This window comes from Nerophis ophidion, linkage group LG12 (assembly GCF_033978795.1).
Source record: "Nerophis ophidion isolate RoL-2023_Sa linkage group LG12, RoL_Noph_v1.0, whole genome shotgun sequence".
Classification (NCBI taxonomy): domain Eukaryota; kingdom Metazoa; phylum Chordata; class Actinopteri; order Syngnathiformes; family Syngnathidae; genus Nerophis; species Nerophis ophidion.
In genome coordinates this window covers 41,345,572-41,365,571 of record NC_084622.1, presented here as the reverse complement: position 1 = coordinate 41,365,571, position 20,000 = coordinate 41,345,572, and the positions used below count along the sequence as shown (strand labels likewise).

General features: G+C 39.9%; 1 protein-coding gene across 4 annotated transcripts in view; it reads left to right on the top strand.

Moving 5' to 3' along the window:
- The first annotated feature begins 671 nt into the window (after positions 1-671).
- Positions 672-20,000, top strand: part of LOC133563446 (excitatory amino acid transporter 2-like) — a 94,275-nt gene continuing 74,946 nt past the window's right edge. The window contains exon 1 of one of the 4 annotated variants that reach the window (XM_061917573.1): positions 672-956. The gene's annotated coding sequence lies outside the window, so the exon portion shown is untranslated. Of the gene's footprint in view, positions 957-9,295; positions 9,444-20,000 lie in introns of those variants that run through there. The other 3 variants (XM_061917574.1, XM_061917575.1, XM_061917572.1) reach the window with 3 other exon arrangements.

Sequence of the window (20,000 nt, the reverse complement as noted above, 5' to 3'; positions counted from 1 at the left end):
GGGGTCTGGCGGCAGACACTTTCGCATCTTCGGGCCAGTGGTGCAACTTGAATCCCTCCCTGTTAGTGTTGTTACACCCTCCGACAACACACCGACGAGGTGTGTTCCAAAAAATTGTCGAAAAAACGGAAAATAACCGAGCTGAGAGCTGGTGTTTGTAATGTGTTGAAAATGAAAATGGCGGCTGTATTACCTCGGAGACGTCACGTTCTGACGTCATCGCAAAAAGAGCGATAAACAGAAAGGCGTTTAATTCGCCAAAATTCACCCATTTAGAGTTCGGAAATCGGTTAAAAAAATATATGGTCTTTCTTCTGCACCATCAAGGTATATATTGACGCTTACATAGGTCTGGTGATAATGTTCCCCTTTAAATGTTTTTTTTCTGCAGCTTGGTCTGTGTGGAACTCTGCTTTACTATACAAACTTTTTGATCTGTGAACCACGTCCAAGAACCAACTCGGTTCTTAAATTGAGGTTCCATTGTACATATATTGCACGGACCAGGCTAGGGTCAGGCTGAATAGAGTAAATACTAGAGAGTGTGAATGATGTCATAATTGAAAATATTGAGGCGTGTGTGAACTTTTCAATGGGATGCAAATGAGTGTGTGGGAATGTGCCTGTGAAAGAGGGAGAGAGAGGGGAGATCAGGTATAGGCTGCATCTTCCGCCAACAGGAGGTTTCATCGCCATTGTGAGGACAAAAAGAGGAGGGGCGGGGGTCCTGTGGGGGAGTCAAGCACCGAGTGTTGAGGTGAGGCAGAGCTCATCATTCCGTAGGCTCGTTAAGCTGCACAGCTCCTCGGATTCTACTGAGACCAACCCCCTCTGTGAGAGCTCCGTCAGACGCTCCTGTGCTGGACCGCAGTGTCTCTGTGCTGCTTCAGCCTCTGTGACGCGGATGCAACAAGACCCTGCACCCAAAACTTTATCATTTGAGGTTTGGAATAAAGGTAAGATGCTGTTTTTGTTTTTAGAATCTCTTTTTAAAAATGGCTAATGTGTTTTTTCTTTACAAAAAAAATATATATATTTAATTGCACCTCCTTTTTTTTTTTTACACTTTTTGTGTGGGTGTGCAGCAAATGGAAACACAGAAGTGCACATTCCATCAGAGCTGCCTTGACTCGTTGGATGTCATTAATGTGATCTGACCAGACATGCATGTAGAATGGCAAGCAATTTATTGCAGATGATTGATGCGAGTTAACCTTTATGTCCTGTCACATGGCATAACATCGCACCAATGTACTGTACTCAACACGTTACTGTACTCAACACGTTCTCCTGATGTGCTTTAAGAATAAACAGTAAGTAGCCACAAAACATCAAAGTGTTTTTTAAGAAAAAAATAAGCTTGAATTTGAAGTTTTTCAACTGAAATTATTAAAGCTATATTTAGCCAACATTAAATTGGCCCGAGTGTGTGAATGTGAGTGTGAGTGTTGTCTTTTTATCTGTGTTGGCCCTGCGATGAGGTGGCGACTTGTCCAGGGTGTACGCCGCCTTCCGCCCGAGCGAAGCAGAGATAGGCTTCAGGGGTAGAAAAATAGATGGATGGATGCTCTTTTAGCTTCACTGTGGATGTTTACCTAAATGGGGTGTTGGGACGGTCAGTGATCAGGTCAATGCATACGTCAGTGCAAAGATCAGTGAGGAGACTCTAACAGGTGTGCTCGCTGGCAAATTTCACTTCAAATTGCACCGCAAATACCAAGTCTTGAGCAAATAAACGCATACAAGTAGCCCTAAAACATTAAAAAAATATATTCCAAAATGGCATTTTGCGCTAAAATTGCATTTGTGTTCAAATGTTCATTTAAATCAAGCAAGTGAGTCTGTGATTAAGCATAATTAATCCAAATTCAAAAGATTGATTAAATCAAGCTCTACCTTTAATTCACGAGAACTGTGGTTAGAGTGTCCGCCCTGAGATCGGTAGGTTGTGATTTAATACCAAAAGCTATAAAAATTGGACCCATTACCTCCCTGTTTGGCACTCAGCATCAAGGGTTGGAATTGGGGGTTAAATCACCAAAATGACTCCTGAGCGTGGCCCCTGCTGCTGCTCACTACTCCCATCACCTCCTCGGAGGTGGATCAAAGGGCATGGGTCACCACACCTAGTGTGTGTGTGACCATCAGTGGTACTTAACTTAATTTTATTGATTATTTGTGTATTTGTTTATTTATTTAATTTGCGTTACACATCGAGAACAGGAAAGGAACTGGTAAAAGTATAAGAAATTGCTATGAAATGGAAAAGGGGTATGGACTTAAAAAAAACTCTGCTTCTTTCTAGTCCCATTCGGACATGTTCTAATGACAAATACGTATCATGCATGTTCGAATTACATCATAACCATAACCAGGAAGTTGACGGATTGATAAATTCGACCATGTACCTCAAACTGTGCTTCATCTAGTGGTGTGCCAATGTATCACCTAATTAAATATATTCAACCGTGTGTAACGTTACAGTGGCCCAAAATATTAAATTAATTTGTTAAATAAAACCTCTGCCTTGTTTTTAGTGACTATTTAGACCTACTACGCTACTGTATTGAAATGTTGGTCATGATGCTGGTACTTGGAGAGCCAAGTGTTTTCTGAAGTGATACTTTGTGCAAAAAAAAAAGTTTGAGAACCACTGACTTAGACAAAACAACAAGTTGGAGTCGTGCACGAAAAGTGGTAAAAAGTATGTTAAAGTACAGTTCAAGTTAAAGTACCAATGATTGTCTTACATACACACTAGGTGTGGTGAAATTTGTCCTCTGTATTTGACCCATCCCCTTGATCACCCCCTGGGAAGTGAGGGGAGCAGTGGGCAGCAGCGGTGCCGCGCCCGGAAATCATTTATGGTGATTCAACCCCCAATCCCAACCCTTGATGCTGAGTGCCAAGCAGGGAGGCAATGGGTCCCATTTTTTTTTATAGTCTTTGGTATGACTCACGACCTACCGATCTCAGGGCAGAGACTCTAACCACTAGGCCACTGAGTAGGTTGGTATAAATGGTTTCTATTGGTAAACGTATGCAATAAGCGATAAAAAATAATAATAATTAAAAAAAAACTGAAAATGTACAGTATGTGTTTGCTTTGAGTGTGGGCGATATAATTGTTTGAATAATGTACGGAAGGAGGAACAAGCAACACAACCTTGCTATCACCACCTACCTTTTGAACCAATGGTTGCAGCTCATTTCTTCTTCTCACACACACACACACGCACATACACACACACACACACACGCACGCACGCACACCAGTTTCCAAACAGCACCGCCAATGTCGCCATGGAAACCAACTCTCTTGGCACCATCAGTTTATCGCCTCCTGCTCGTCAATTGAGAAAACGTGTTCAGGCTGTGTGAGTGGATGCTTCTGTCGACGGCACAGTGACGGATGTGACCTGCGGAGGAAATCGGTGTGGCCGTTGGGTTATCAACAAGCGGGAGATCTTCCGCCGGTGGTCTCGGTGAGACAAACTGGCTGGACCCCGGCCATTTTGTCAGAGGGGGTGGGTTCTGAAAGGGTTTGGGGGGGGGGGGCTGGCGTTCAGTGTAATTGCTGGGAGAATTTGTATTGAAAAGTGTCCATGCAGCTAATGTGTTTTGTCCTTTTCCCAGAGGCTATATACTCTCTAAACTACTGTACTGTGGCATTTGCTGCCTTACATGAATGAGCACAGACAGCCACAGCACATGCTGAAAGGCAGGGTGACTCATTTTATGTACAAAAGCAATGTCTTGGATCTCTATGTGTTCATAATGAGCCTATATTGCACACACAAATACCAATAATTTGCACTTCAATGTGCCTTCATTCGTGATTTCGTACCACATCATAGAAATGTGGCCGACAGCAGACACACATGAATAAATGCAAACGTACAGAATCCATTACAGATGTCTTATGTAAACAAATTAACATTCTATTTAGACAATGCAGAAGCGGCATTTGTGTGTGTTTTGTACTAATGCTCATAACATATGCTTTATTAATTTTTTTCCCCCTGTTTTTAAACCCAACCATTAATGAGATGCAATAAAACATGTCAACCCTTCCGACCATCCACGTCGTTAATGCCAGCCATCTGGGAAGACCAGGCTTTAATTAGGGTAGACGTTGCTCAAGGTACCTTGTATGTTTACATGAATGTGTGTGTATGTGTGTGTGGGATATGTTAGGGTGTTTTTATGTCAAGCTGTTCTAGGACATAAGCACACAAGGGGAGGGGTCATGGTTGATGGTTAAAATTTAATGGAGGTGAGTGATATCAGTAGGAAAAAAAATTAAACACCTCAGCGGTAAAAGAAAATTGATTTTTAACCATGAATAGGAATGATGATATGAATCAGGGCTTGATTTCAATCAGTGATATTTTGTTTATTCTAAAAGCAAGCAAACTGTTGGATTCATGCTAGTTTGTCAAAAATAATAGTCTAACACACCCCCCCCCGGCCAAAAAAAAAAAATGTAACAGGCGGAGGCTTCTCTTACTGCCAGATAAAGTGAGATGTAACACCGGCAAAGGTGCGAGGTAGAGTGGGTGACTAAGTGGGAATGACGCACAAAGAGTGCAAACGTTAGAATAATATGTATATATATTATTAATATAATAATGTATATACTGGGACGGTGTGGTTAGAGAAGCGGTAGAAAAAATGGATGGATGGATGGGTTTGGTTGGTAGATCGGCCGTGCCAGCAACCTGAGAAATTCCAGTTTGGTCCGAAATCCTAGTCATGTTTGTCGTGTCCCTGACCAAGACACTTCACCCTTTCTCCTGATGGGTCATGGTTAGGGCCTTGCTTGGCAGCTCCCGCCATCAGTGTGTGAATAGGTGAATGTGGAAAAACTGTCAAAGCGCTTTGAGTACCTTGAAGGTAGAAAATGAATTTACCATTTCAATTTACTATATATATATATATATATATATATATATATATATATATATATATATATATATATATATATATATATATATATATATATGTATATATATATGTATATATAGTAAAGCTGTCAAAGCGCTTTGACAGTTTTTCCACATTCACCCATTCACACACTGATGGCGGGAGCTGCCAAGCAAGGCCCTAACCATGACCCATCAGGAGAAAGGGTAAAGTGTCTATGTATATATATATATATATATATATATATATATATATATATATATATATATATATATATATATAGATATGTCTTGATTGGATTATCCAGAGAATAGTGCTCGATACCGTGGTAGAGCGTTTTATATATGTGTGGGAAAAAATCACATGACTACTTCATCTCGACAGAACTGTTTCATGAGGGTTTCCCTCAATTATCAGGATATTTTAATGGAAGCATTCACATACAATGGTTTATATAGGGCACAGAGTGGGTGGGTACAGGCAGGCGTAGGGGCGCGGTGATTGGCTCATGTGTTACCTAGGAGGTGTTTCCGTCTGTGGCGGCATGTTGAAATGATTTTACTGCGCTTGTTGAGGGATGACAGGTCTGGATGATATATAATAAACAGTTTCTCTTTTAAGCAAAGATTGCATCTTTTATTACCACTGTTGTAAGGTGTGCTGGATGCAAGAATTTGCCATGTTATTGAATATTCAACATTATTGTCTTTGAGGTTCCAAATATGCTTGCTGAGTTCTGTAGAATTCTGCAAAGTCTGGTTTCTAAACGAGGCATTGTGATTATTCCATCTGACTTTGAACGCTCCTTCAGTTAATCTGTTTTTACATATATATATATATATATATATATATATATATATATATATATATATATATATATATATATATACATATATATATATATATATATATATATATACATATATATATATATATATATATATATATATATATATATATATATATACATATATGTGTGTGTGTAGGTAAGTACTATTGTTGTCCCGAAACCAATATTTCGATACTTTTTGGTACTTTTCGATACTTTTCTAAAAATAAAGGGAACCACAAAAAACTGCATTATTGGCTTTATTTTAACGAAAAATCCTACCGTACATTAAACATGTGTTTCTTATTGCAAGTTTGTCCTTAAATGAAAATGTTAACATACAATACAACTTGTCTTTTATTATTAAGTAAGCAAACACAGACTCCTAATTAGTACTGGTATTTTTCAGAGGTGATATATTACTGAATAAGATGTATCGCGGTGCTATATTAATAGTGGTATACCATACAACCCTAGTGTGTACTGTACATGCATATGGACAAAGATAAAACCTTTTAGAGGAAGGTTCTGTGGTCTGATGAAAAAAAAATTGAGCTGTTTGGCCACAGTACCCAGCAATATGTTTGGACAAGAAAAGGTTTCGGCCTCTAATTCCAGGAACACCAACCTACCATCAAGCATGGTGGTGGTAGTATTATGCTCTGGGCCTGTTTTGCTGCCAATGGAACCGGTGCTTTACAGAGAGTAAATGAGACAATGCAAAAGGATTATTACCTCAAAATTCTTCGACAAGCTAAAATCATTAGCCTGCAGGTTGGGTTTTGGGCGCAGTTGGGTGTTTCCAACAGGACAATGACCCCAAACACATGTCAAAAGTGGTAAAGGAAAAGCTAAATCAGGCTCGAATTAAGGTTTTAGAATGGCCTTCCCAAACATGTGGACAATGCTGAAGAAACAAGTCCATGTAAGATAATCAACAAATTTAGGTGAACTGCACCAATTTTGTCAAGAGGAGTGGTCATAAATTTAACCAGAAGCTTGACAGAAGCTTGTGGATAGCTACAAAAAGTGCCGTATTGCAGTGAAACTTGCCAAAGGACATGTAAACAAATATTAACATTGCTGTAGGTATACTTCTGACTTTTCACCATAACTGTATATATATATATATATATATATATATATATATATATATATATATATATATATATATATATATATATATATATAATATATATTCTTGGTGCTTATAATAAAAGGGCTAAAAGTAAAATTAGCAATCAGAGAGTGTGGTCGTGGTGACATGGAAGAACAGCACAAGCAGCCTGAAGGTTCCACATATGTTGCCTGCTTCTCGTGGGACAACTTCTTATGTGCTGTTGAAGCCAGGATTCAGGATTTACGAAGATGAGTGGGGAATTTATTTTAGCATGTGCAAAAAAATTGGTGCTTTTTTTTTTGATCCGGCATCTCAACTTTCAAATTCCGACCCCTTTAAAACAGACAAAAAGCAATGAACTACACTTAAAAATAAATATTCTTAAATGAAGCAAAATCAAAGCATTTTTTTAATTTTCCCTTGTGACTATGTAAAGGCAATAATTCACTTTCTACGGACAATAACTCTACTGATTGTATAAGATAACATTTAGCTAACGAGCAGAGTAACGTTGATCACTACAGAGTTTGTATATTGAAACGTTTGTATATTAAAGCAAATCTCTCTATGAGAAAACAATGTGTCCCAGCCTAAACAAACGTCCATATTTTAGTAAAAGATTGTACACAAAATAAAGTGTAACAGACATAAGAAACATAAGAAGAGGGTGATGCATCAACTTTATATTCATAACAAAAAAAGCCAAAGATGTCCTCCTTATATACAGTCGAGACACACACACACTGTCACTAGTCCTGTGGTGCACCCTAGGGATGTGAATTGGAATTCACAAGAATCGGAATTCCAAATCGATTCTTGGGGTGATTGATTCCAAATTGATTCTCAGACCAACACAATTCTCAATTCAAATTGATTGTCACAAATTATTTTTCAATATGAACATTATTATACTATAGAACTTGTCCAGGGTGTACACCGCCTTCCGTCCGATTGTAGCTGAGATAGGCACCGGTGCCCCCCGCGACCCCAAAGGAGAATAAGCGGTAGAAAAATGGATGGGATGGATTATACTATAGAGCAAATAACATGTTACAAAAACTCCTCTTGGCTGCTGGCGTATGAAACACATGCGGAGAGGGTATTAAATGATTTGGAATTCAAATAATTAATAATTGGTTCATTCTTGGTTCCTCCTGTCACGTTGAAAACGCATTGTGATGTGCGTTGTGTCACCCCCGGATGCACGGGTACCAAGACAAGCAGGAATTGCAGGTAAGACTTCATTTAATATACAAAAAGTAAAAGAACACTGGTACAAAAGCAAAAGAAAGTGCGTGCCTACGCACGGTAAGGTAAGCTAAAACTTTTCGGAGTCCGAAAGTCCAAAGTAATGTGCCGAGCGCACGAGAAGCTAAGACATAACTTAACCCAAGTATTTATAAAGCAGAGAAGCCGACGTGAGAGTTGCATTGAGCAAACAACGAACCAAGCTTGAACTGAGGTCGAAGGCAGGCTTAAATACTAAAGTAACAATCAAAAGACAGGTGCGTGACAAAAGCAAAGCAGGTAAAACAAATAAGAAACCCTGGTAACCGAACAAACAAGGAAGTGCACAAACTAGGGGATCGGAAGAATCCAAAAATAATCAGAAAACACACAAAAAGGACTCAAGAACAAAAACTATATATGATCCGGGAGGCGGATCATGACAACATGCAGGGGAAAGGTGGGGCTGGTGGGTGTCGGCAACAAAGTGTATACTTCTTAAGTCTTTCAAACCACACGTCGCTTGTCCATTGCTTTATTTGGACTCGCATTGAGCTAGCAAAACAAGAAAAATGCTGCAAAAAGGCACAAGTCGCACAGGAGATACCAACAGCACTTTTCTGCTGAGCACTCACATGTGCTTCCGGGCTCAAAATGGCCGAATTGCAGGCATACAATAGGTGAATGAAACATTTTTATTTTTTGGTCTGAGGTTTATAAATCTAAAGTTTGCACAATGAGGAGTTGGTCATCAAGGTTCCACTGTAAGATTCACTATCATCCAGTACATCACAGCAGGTGTTTTTGTCAATCTGAGTAGTTCTAATATTAATGTTTACAGTTTTTCTTCAGCTAAGGATTTTGAATGCAGGCTTCTTTACGCAGCTGCTCCCTCTCTGTTGGACCTGCACGTTAAAAAAAAAAAAAAATTCTCCCCGAACAAATGTAAAATTCTGATTAGGGGAGGTCCAAGCTCTAACTCCAACCTGGTCAAAACGCTAACATTCCAGAAATGAGACAAAAGTGAAATAGACAACAGAATTCCTCTTCCACATGGAAAATATATTTTTCATTCATGGAGTTCCTACTGTCATTGTGTAAACTCCACTGCTTGTGTAATCCTCCTGGGAACACACACGGGATGCCAACCAGCTCCTCCTTTCACTCATGCTTGTCTATACTTGTTTTTTTTTTTCATTTTCTCACGTTTGAACTCCTCAGTTTGTTCTCTCGTTTACTTTAATATCATGGCATTTCTATTTTTAATTCATTGATCTGGGCTTTTTTTGTTCTTGGAATTCATCACCAGCGGCCCGAGGTATGAATTTTGGAATACGTGAGGTAAATGCCCCTTTTTTTTCTGCTTGTGCGTAGTCTTGCCTACAGAATCCGTGTTTTAGTTCTCAGAGGGCTTCACAGAGTGAGGTCTTTCCCATGGGCTGACCAAACAAAGGGCCTGGCTCCTTTCACTTCTGTTTGACTACACAGGAGCAGGACAACACATGCATTCACCAGAGGCTGCTGCTGGGCGGCGGAACGATAGATCTCTACTTGCCGTGGTGCTGACATTTTTGTAGTTTTGCTATGAGACAATCGCCACATGACATGTATGCGACAATAGAAGACGTTTACTTTCGTCATAGCAGCAAACTGGGAAATGTTCGATATGGAAACGAAATGTTGTCACCACATCCAATCAACTTCATGTAAGCATAACACTGCTGATATAATGCAAAAGGTAGAATCGCCACAATATACTAGTGTATGAGGCAATGATAAGATCCAGTAGAATATGCAGACATCAGCTATGTGAACCATTGAATTTGTAACAGCCCCCAACCCATCACAGTGACAGTACGGACTTCTCACTTTTTTACAAAATAATAAGGATTATGTTGAATCGGGAATTGATTCCGGATCACATTGTCACCAAAAGAATCAGAAAATAAGCGTGAGTGGTTGTTCTAAGTAGGGATGTGTGAATTAGGCACCGACCAACTTCCGTAAATACTACCGGGTATCAATTTTCGTAAAATCAGATTTTGATACCTTTGTTGCATGTGATGTCACGTCTAGACTCGGCACACAAGCACTTAAGCGGCAGTCAGAACGGACTCAGTCAAGCTGCCTATACTGAGCATAGGGCCTGGGACCATTGTTGGACCCCCTAGAGCAGGGGTCGAGAACCTTTTTGGCTGAGAGAGCCATGAAAGCCTAATATTTTAAAACGTATTTCCGTGAGAGCCACATAATATTTTTGTAACCCTGAATACAACTAAATGCGTGCATTTTTAAGTAAGACCAACATTTTTTAGAATAAAATACGTCTCTTGTTCTTTTTGATAACATTGTTATTCTGAAGTTAACTGATAATAAATAAAATACTTCTTACCATTATTGCGACTTTGAGAAAACGGATGGATGGATGAAATACATGAGAATGTTCTAAATTTTTAATGTTATTTTAAACACGTATTCATTCTTATTCATTACGTATGGTGTTAAGCAATGTCAGCTAAGATTTATCTGAGAGCCAGATCCAGTCACCAAACGAGCCACATCTGGCTCTAGAGCCATAGGTTCCCTACCCCTGCCCTAGAGAGCAGTGACATGCTGTCAGGGAAGGCAAGTGAGGCAGTGCCTCACCTGCATCCAGGTGGCTTGAACACGAGATGTTCCAAAACGAAGTTATAAAATAAAATAAGTTTTAATATTTCCCTTGGTTTATGCTTTCTATGTGGTTTTGGTGTGGTTCCTGTATATTTTGGTAATTTTCATGGTCAAAATCGCAGAAATTCCATGTTTCCTGATTAAAACAATGCAGCAGACGAAAAGTGAGGTAGACACATGCGGTGCCTCCACGGCTACACGCAGTGTGTATTGGGCGTGTGCGTGCTAGGGGGCGCATGCTTGTTGCCAAGGGGAAAAGGCAGACCATGAGGCAGCAAGTACCTCTGCCTCAAGGTAGGGGGGGATATATTATCAACTTGCAGTTCAATGCCTCAGCAGTACTCTGACTCGCCACACTGGGAGGAGTGGGGGCGCTTAAGCTAGCAGACAAAGGTCTCTCCAGTAGAAGCTTTCCTTTTTTTCTTTTCTTTTTTTTAACTGTATTTATAACAAACATGGCATTTTTATTAGAGTAAGTAAGCGTTTGTGGGTGTTTTTGTCGGATACAAAAATATTGTTTAATTTTTTTGTAATGAAATTAAATTAAATGAATGTGTCTGCCAATATGGAGGATTATATACTGTATCCAAGATGAAATACTTCTCTAAACTGGACTTTAAGACAAAATGAATGTGGTCATACAAAGTATATTTTCATGGAGGATAGCTATTGCTGCTTCAGATACAAATGCAGAAAGCTATTATACACTCACAATACTTAATTTATTTTGTTAAAAGCAAATGGGACCAAAAAGTATTTAATAACAACTTTATTAAACACTTTTTGGATCCATTTATCATATCAAAATATCATTATGATAATGTTTTTATGAAAGCGAACAACTCCCTTTTTTCCTGTTACTCTAATGTGCAACCTAAATCAACAATGACTAGAGCTGCACATATGAATTTAAGCAAAAAAAAAAAGAAGAAAAAAAAGTGTATGTGCCTCACCTGGTGTTTAGTTCACCGCACGTCACTGCTAGAGAGCTATTGAAAAATGTCTGTTTCTCAACTGTGGTACCTCTCCCTAAGCAGGAAATTTGGTCGGCCGCAAAGAGTTTGTGTCAAATCATCCAGCGCACCAGGGGGGGGAAGCAGTGCCCCTGTCCACACTTTCTATAAAGGGGGCAGAAACCTGCTTAACACTTCTGTGGATACAGTTGGTCGGTGGAAAGCATATTTGCCAACCTTGAGACCTCCGATTTCGGGAGGTGGGGGGTGGGCGGGCCTTGTCGGGGGTGGGGCGGAGGCGTGGTTGGGGGGGGGCGTGGTTAAGAGGGGAGGAGTATAATTCACCAACTCGAGTATTTCATATAAATTTCATATATATATATAAAATACTTGACTTTCAGTGAATTCTAGCTATATATATTTATTTCATTATATATAAATAAAATAAATAGTTGAATTTCCGACGGCACCTATCAAATACACAGTAATAAAAACACAGTTGTTCTACTAACTGTACTGTGCTTGCTGGTTACTAAAAAAAAACAACAACAACACTTATCTTTCACTATTTGAGTAACATTTGTACTGACATTTGCGTATTGGCGAGCGATCTCCGAATCCGGGAACATATCCTTCACGGATTTGTTGTAGACATCCGCAAAATGAGAACGGGATGTTGCTTCCAGCTATCAGCATAGCCATCTTTGTCTCAGCATAAGTTACACCATCGGGTCTCCATTTTGCGAGGTGACCCATAATACTGGGTTGTGAACGATGCTGCGCCGTGGACGCTTTGTGCTTCGCTGACCGTTCATGGCTGAGTATATCCGTTCGGCCACCGTGTTCAATGGAGAAGTCTGTTCTACAAAATTTTCAGGCAACATACCCCTTCCCCTTCGAACTCCCCTGGATAAACTGAAATTCTTGTTTCCAATCATTCTGGAACTTGCAAGCGTATTTCTTCATTTTGCTCGTCGACGGCGTAATATATTGGGTTGGAGTCAATAACCAAGTGGCGTGATGAAGTCACGTCTCTTTACTGCGGGCTTCAGAACAGACTTCCTGATGCATGTTCCTTGACTGCACTTAAATGTAGATTATATGTAGAATATATTTACATTCTATTCTATTCTATGTACAGTATATGGCAGTATTGTCCTGTTTAAGAGGGTCACAGCATTGCTGAGTCAGGTTCTCATGGAGCTGCAGGGGGCGTGGCCTCCAGCTCCGCCTGAATTTCGGGAGATTTTCGGGAGAAAATTTGTCCCGAGAGGTTTTTGGGAGAGGCGCTGAATTTCGGGAGTCTCCCGCAAAATCCGGTAGTGTTGGCAAGTATGGTGGAAAGAGTACTTTGAGGATCTTCTCAATCCGACAGACACACCCTCTTTGGAGGAGGCAATGTCTGGCGTCACAAACGCGGACATGTCCCTCACTGGAGCCAATGTTGTTGATGCAATCAAAAACTGCCCAGTGGCAAGACCCCAGGAGAGGATGAGTATCGCCTTGAATGCCTCAAAGCTAAGCTGTAGTCTGACTGTCTGACATGTCTGTTTAACATAGCATGGAAGTCTGGGCCAGTACTTCTGGATTGCCAGTCCTGGGTGGTGGTCCCCCTTTTTAAGATGTTAGATCGGAGGGTGTGTTCCAATCATAGAGAGATCACACTCCACAGCCTCCAGGGGAAAGTTTATTCCAGGGTGCCGGAGAGAGGAGTCAAGCCATTAGTGGAGCCTTGGCTTCAGAAGGAACAGAGCAGTTTTCATCCTGGTCGTGGAACACAGGACCAGCTTTATACCCTCGCTAGGATACTGAAGGGGGCATGGGAGTTTGCTCAAGCAGTCCGCAAATGTATTGTGGATTTGGATAAGGCATTTAATCGTGTACCTCGCAGTGTCCTGTAGAGGTGGCTCCAGGAGTCTGTTGCTATGAGCCATGGACAATTGGAACTATAGTCTGGTTCGCATTGCCGATAGTAAATCAGATATGTTCACAGGAGATTTAGGAAACTTCCTTGGCTGCCATTTTTCACTGGTCCCGCATAATATCTGTATTGAAAGAATTTCTAGGCGCAGTGTTTCCCGTTTCGTGGGCAAAGTATCACATCTCTGCTTTTTGCAGATGATGTGGTTCTGTTGGCATCATCAAAGTGTGACCTTCAGCATTTACTATGGCAGTTTGCAGCCAAGTGTGAAGCTGCTAGGATGAGTATCAGCACCTCCAAATCTGAGGCCGTGGTTCTCGGTCGGAAAAGGGTGGACTTCACCCCTTGGGTTTGGAATGAAGTTCTGTCTCAAGCCATAAGTAAATCAGAGGCTACTCAGAAGGTGATATAAATCCTGGAAATGACTGGTGTTTAGTGATCAAAGGTATAGACGTCTGTGTCCAAGTTAAAGGAAACTTCAGGCTGTCTTCTTTTACTAGATTTATTACAATCTTAAGTATTGTTTGCTGTGGTCTGGAACAACATGGCACACAAACAACTATCTGAAATGCAGCCTATGTTGCATACGGATAATGTGTCATGAGACATGCAAAACTATATTGTATACAAAGAGGATAAAAGTAAAGGATATTAAATGAGCTCAAATATACCTACAAATGAAGCATAATGATGCAATATGTACTTACAGCTACCCTAAATAGCATGTTACCATTGATTAGCTTGCAGTCATGCACTGACCAAATTTGCCTGATTAGCACTCCGACAAGTCAATATCATCAAGCCCAGCATAAAACGTTTGGTGGACAAAATGAGACAAAGGAGTGGAAGATTTTACATGTAACCAAACTGTTGTGTCACAGTCCACACCATAGTGAGTTCAAGAACCACCAGAATTAGTAGGACAACATGATGTTCACCAAATACTATCATCAGGGAAGCATGCACACATAAATATTAAACAGTGGGCTTTCTAACAATTGAGAAAGTTTGTGTCATGTCAATCAATCAATCAATGTTTATTTATATAGCCCTAAATCACAAGTGCCTCAAAGGGCCGCACAAACCACAACGACATCCTCCGTAGGGCCCACATAAGGGCAAGGAAAAACTCACCCCAGTGGGACGTCGACAATGGATGTCGAGCGGATCTAACATGATATTATGAAAGTCCAAACCATAGTAGATCTAACGTAACCGTGAGAATCAAGTCCAAAGTGAATCCAATATAGTAGCGAGAGTCCCATCCAAGGTGGAGCCAGCAAGAAACCATCCCAAGCGGAGACGGAACAGCAGTGCAGAGATTTTCCCAACCGATACACAGGCGAGCGGTCCATCCTGGGTCCCGACTCTGGACAGCCAGTACTTCATCCATGGCCACCGGACCGGACCCCCTCCACAATGGAGAGTGGGACATAGGAGCGAAAAAATTATGAAACTGCAGATCAAATGGTCTAAAAAGGGGGTCTATTTAAAGGCTAGAGTATACAAATAAGTTTTAAGATGAGACATAAATGCTTCTACTGAGGTGGCATCTCGAACTGTTACCGGGAGGGCATTCCAGAGTACTGGAGCCCGAATGGAAAACGCTCTATAGCCCGCAGACTTTTTTTGGGCTCTGGGAATCACTAAAAAGCCGGAGTCCTTTGAACGCAGATTTCTTGCCGGGACATATGGTACAATATAATCGGCAAGATAGGATGGAGCTAGACCGTGTAGTATTTTATACGTAAGTAGTAAAACCTTAAAGTCACATCTGAAGTGCACAGGAAGCCAGTGCAGGTGAGCCAGTACAGGCGTAATGTGATCAAACTTTCTTGTTCTTGTCAAAAGTCTAGCAGCCGCATTTTGTACCAACTGTAATCTGTTAATGCTAGACATGGGGAGACCCGAAAATAATACGTTACAGTAATCGAGACGAGACATAACAAACGCATGGATAATGATCTCAGCATCGTTATGGAATAAAATGGAGCGAATCTTAGGGATATTACGGAGATGAAAGAAGGCCGTTTTAGTAACTTTTAATGTGTGACTCAAACGAGAGAGTTGGGTCCAAGATAATACCCAGATTCTTTACCGAGTCGCCTTGTTTAATTGTTTGGTTGTCAAATGTTAAAGTTGTATTATCAAATAAAGGTCGGTGTCTAGCAGGACCGATAATCCGTATTTCCGTTTTTTTGGCATTTAGTTGCAAAAAGTTGGCGGCGTCCATTGTTTAATTTCATTAAGACACACCTCCAGCTGACTACAATCCGGCGTGTTGGTCAGCTTTAGGGGCATGTAGAGTTGGGTGTCCTCAAACAAAAAAAAAATCCCCCGTCTTTTTCCATTTGTAATCCTTTTTCAAAAATGCCACTAGGGAGACACTGTAGAGCCACGGGTTGCTGACCCCCGATTTAGGAGATCGTTTGAAGCAGAGTTGTTCCTACTCTCGTAGCCTACACACCACTGCCATCCAATGTCTTGGAATTGCAACTGCATGCAAAGTCTAATATATAATACTACTCGGAAGTGTAAGAAATGAACAGCAGAGTTATCATTATCAGCTCACTGTTAGATGTTAAAAAAAGATTACAGTATTCTACAAATGTACCTTTATTAACATTTAAACACATCAAATATTAGTACTGTTGAGTACTGGTATTGATTCCCAGATGCATGGAATTGGTACCGTTTCGATTCAAATGTGAAAGGTACCCATCCTTAGTTCACATCCCTACTAAATAATATCCATACATCTATAAATGTAATTCCGAATGATCAAAATTGGTCTTGATAGTCCCTCCTAAACACATGATTGAGACCCCGGGTGGTAGTTAACACGTGTTTACGTTGATCAACGGGACATATCCTTTCACCACTGATCAGTGACCACCACCCACGTCTCTTTGGCACCTGCTCCATCAGAATTCAGGTCAGCAGTGGGAGTCACGGAACTACACTGACAGAGAATGTTAAAGAGGATCGGGGGGCTAAAACGGACAGGGGCTTCTGGGGCGTCCCGTTTTGTTTTTTCTCCAAGCCACTGAGAACAATCAACCCTTTGTGTGCAAAGCAGGAATTATAATTAAAGCGCAGTAATTGATTTATTTAGAAAAAAACAAAAAATAGAAGACTTTGTCTCAACTAAATGAAAATATACGGAAGGACACATTCAGGTGGGAATAGTTATTTATTCCAAAGACACTCTAAGTTTTAGAATAGGCTTTACTTACACTGAAGAAGTCCTGTAACAATAAAACTATACAACAATAAAAGTCAATGTTTTCTTTTGATGAAGGCATTGTGGCATTTTAGTATCTACATAATGTTGGGTTCAGAAGAAAGGTAGGATTAGATCAAAGGTGTCAAACTCAAGGCCGGGGGGCTGCATCATTTTATGTAGCCTGTGAAAGCCTCCGAATAATATATGATAATAAAGTACTTCATCTTTTCTTTCTAAAGTTATTTGGCTTCTCCGTTGTGATCATTAAAAACAACATGTACTGCATGCAATTTCATTTATTTTAAACTTTAACTGTATCTAATAACGCAGCAAAATATTGCATTCCCGTACATTCCCCCCAAAATTTTGTTAAAATGAAAATAAATACTTCAGTATCTGCTTGACTGATAATGTCATTGTAAGTTTCCCATCAAATTGTACACTGTAAAAATGACAATAGATTTTAAAGTAAAATTCTGGGGATTGAGCTGACATTTTTTTATCGTAAAAAAAACTTTGATTACTGTTTTTCCATATACACTAACACACTATAAAAACAACAACCGTATATTTTATTGTGGAAAAACTGGCAGCCCTGTTGCATGAATGTTATTTAAAAAAAAAAAAAAGTATGTATATATATATATATATATATATATATATATATATATATATATATATATATATATATGTATATATATATATATATATATATATATATATATATTTCCATATGTATATATATATGTATATAAAAATGTATGTATGTGTATATATATGTATATATATACATATATATATATACATATACATACATATATATATACATATATATGTATATATATATATATATATATATATATATATATATAAATACATACTATCACGATCAAAAGTTTACATACACTTGTAAAGAACATAATGTCATGGCTGTCTTGAGTTTCCAATAATTTCTCCAACAATTATTTTTTCGTGATAGAGTGATTGGAGCACATACAACCAAATCTGCTGGGTCAAAAGTACATATTCAGCAATGTTAATACTTGGTCCCTTGGCAAGTTTCCCTGCAATAAGGCGCTTTTGGTAGCCATCCGCAAGCTTCTGGTTGAATTGTTGCCCACTCCTCTAGACAAAATTGGTGCAGTTCAGCTAAATTTGTTGATTTTCTGACATGGACTTGTTTCCTCAGCATTGTCCACAGGTTTAAGTCAGGACTTTGGTAAGGCCATTCAAAAACCTCTCTTCGAGCCTGTAGATTTTTTTTTAACAGTGTACGTAAAAAAGATTCTAATCATCAAATGCATAGTCAATTATAAACATGTATTGCACAGGTGTACATTTACATTGATATACTATTCACTATTAGAAGCGGCCCTCTGAGAGCAACAATAACCGCGATGTGGCCCTTGATGAAAACAAAATTGACATGCCTGGATTGGATCATCAAAGAAATAATAATTGTTGAAATGATCCTACAATTCGTCCTTGCAACATCCCCGCCCTTTAGCCCTATTTGCTTGTTCACAAATCCTACGGGCCTCTGACGAAGCTCTGTGTGTTTCTTTGTTCACTCCGGTTGCATCGGCAGGCATTAATGTTCCTCTTGAGCATGTAAATGTCTTTGAGCTGTGGGAGCAAAGCGAGCTGCCACTTGTCTGCTCAGACGCGGGAGAGAGAGTTCCATCACATTTTAGGGAGTCTCTCCTTCATGAGAACTTCCGCGGCGAGCACAATGATCGCACTCCAAGGGAGAAAACCCGGCACCCACTTCCTTCCGAATAACCCCCTTTATAACAGTCTCCCTTGACCGTCACCCGTCCCTCTGCCCCATCACCCCTGCACCCCGAGATCCTTAACCAATCAGCCTCCGCCTTGTGAGCTGCTCCCCACAGCTTAGCCTATCCCATCCCCAAAAGCACAGCTGATAAGAGCGTACTGTCTCGTTTTGTTTACCTCACCCACTTGTGCATCGGAACACACAACCATTGCCTGTTTGTCGGAACCCCTTTTTCAGAACCGAAAGGGGGAAAGAGAGGTGGGGGCAGGAGGGGTTAGGGGAGTTGGAATGGTGGAGCTTGCGAAAACAAAAAACGGAGGAAACAATTAAATTTCCCCCTCCTCCCCATGAACCCTATGCTTGCGGTTTCCCAGCTTGATATTCTGTGAACTAACTTGGAAGCCTGTAAAGTGGCCCATTATTCTAGTAGGGATGGCGTGTTCCAAGAGTGCTCTGCATCAATGGCTGACCAACACAGAGAGGGTTTTGTTTGCAGCTTCTGGCTCACCACTTTATACACTGCTTAATTAGGACTCGCATCCATCTATCTATCTATCTATCCATCTATCTATCTATCTATCTATCTATCTATCTATCTATCTATCTATCTATCTATCTATCTATCTATCTATCTATCTATCTATCTATCTATCTATCTATCTATCTATCTATCTATCCTTCTATAGTCAAGGTTCATGTGGTTTATGCAGTGCTCAATACCGGGGTAGTGCGGAATATACCTTAGGTCAGGAAATAACACAGAGGTTTTTTCATCCCTACAAGCCTGTTTCATAGGTTCCTCTGCTCTTTAGAGAAACCCCTGAAGAGCAAATAAATCTGTGAAACAGGCTTGTACGGATGAAATTGCCTCAGTGTTTTTTTCCTGACCTAATATCTATCTATCTATCTATCTATCTATCTATCTATCTATCTATCTATCTATCTATCTATCTATCTATCTATCTATCTATCTATCTATCCATCTATCTATCCATCCATCCATCCATCCATCCATCCATCCATCCATCCATCCATCCATCCATCCATCCATCCATCTATCTATCTATCTATCTATCTATCTATCTATCTATCTATCTATCTATCTATCTATCTATCTCTCTCTCTCTCTCTCTCTCTCTCTCCATCCATCCATCCATCCATCCATCCATCCATCCATCCATCCATCCATCTATCTATCTATCTATCTATCTATCTATCTATCTATCTATCTATCTATCTATCTATCTATCTATCTATCTATCTATCTATCTATCTATCTATCCATCTATCTATCTATCTATCCATCTAACCATCTATCTATCTATTGTATGGCACACTCACTACCTGTATG